At 55.0% G+C, this 876-nt stretch overlaps 1 protein-coding gene across 1 annotated transcript in view; it reads right to left on the bottom strand.

Annotated features, from left to right (window-relative positions):
- Positions 1–303: 303 nt before the first annotated feature.
- Positions 304–876, bottom strand: part of GLTP (glycolipid transfer protein) — a 20,462-nt gene continuing 19,889 nt past the window's right edge. Inside the window, exon 5 of the mRNA XM_060192611.1 lies at positions 304–876. This exon is cut by the window's right edge and continues 477 nt beyond it. The gene's annotated coding sequence lies outside the window, so the exon portion shown is untranslated.

Here is an 876-nt window from a genome sequence, read left to right as displayed (position 1 = left end):
TGTTGGATAGGAGAGAGATGGAGAGAGGAGGGGAAGACAGAGAGGGGGAGAGAAAGACAGACACCTGCAGACCTGCTTCACCACCTGTGAAGCGACTCCCCTGCAGGTGGGGAGCCGGGGGCTCGAACCGGGATCCTTACGCTGGTCCTTGCACCACGTGCGCTTAACCTGCTGCGCTACCGCTCGACTCCCATTTAAACTATGGAGGCCAGAAACTAGGTCCTGGGCTGGTCCCCAGCGACAACCCCAGGAAGAAAGACAAGCAAATAAACAAATCAGGAACCCTGGCAGGCAACACGTGGCTGTGAATCCAAAATAGAGATTTATTCATTAAAGATGGTTTAGTGTCTGCATAAAAATCACCAATCATTTCTCATCAGGCTTTTCCTCACACATCGGATCTTTGGGAGGCCGGGGCTGGGGTGGGAGGGGTTTGCTCTGTGCACTGCCCCCCCCCCCACTTTTCCCAAGTCCAAGTCTGTTAAGTGGCAGAAAGGGCAGTTAAGGCAGTGAGTGGTTTAGTGGGGCTCCAGCCGGAGGGAGTGGTTCCGCTAGGCACCCCAAGAGCACACAGTGCAGGCAATGTCCTGGGTGTGTGTAGTAGGGGGCTGCCTGCAAGGCAGAGGATCCTGGGGGGACCGACCCGGGCCTGTCTGGCCAGGGCCTTGTCCCTGGTGGCTTTAAAATGGGCCCCCATGGTCCTCAAAGGCTGCTGGTTGGTTTCAACTATTAAAAGACTGGTTGGCAGAAGCCAGTGGGGGAAGTAGGCTGGGTGGCTGACCGGCGACCCCAGGACAGCCTATGCCAGTTAAACAAACAAACAAAAAACAAAAACAAACAAAAAAAAGAAACAGAATCCAGAGGGGGGCAGGGGGT

Source organism: Erinaceus europaeus, chromosome 6 (assembly GCF_950295315.1).
Source record: "Erinaceus europaeus chromosome 6, mEriEur2.1, whole genome shotgun sequence".
In the NCBI taxonomy this organism is placed as follows: Eukaryota; Metazoa; Chordata; class Mammalia; order Eulipotyphla; family Erinaceidae; genus Erinaceus; species Erinaceus europaeus.
This window is presented reverse-complemented; position numbering and strand designations above follow the sequence as displayed.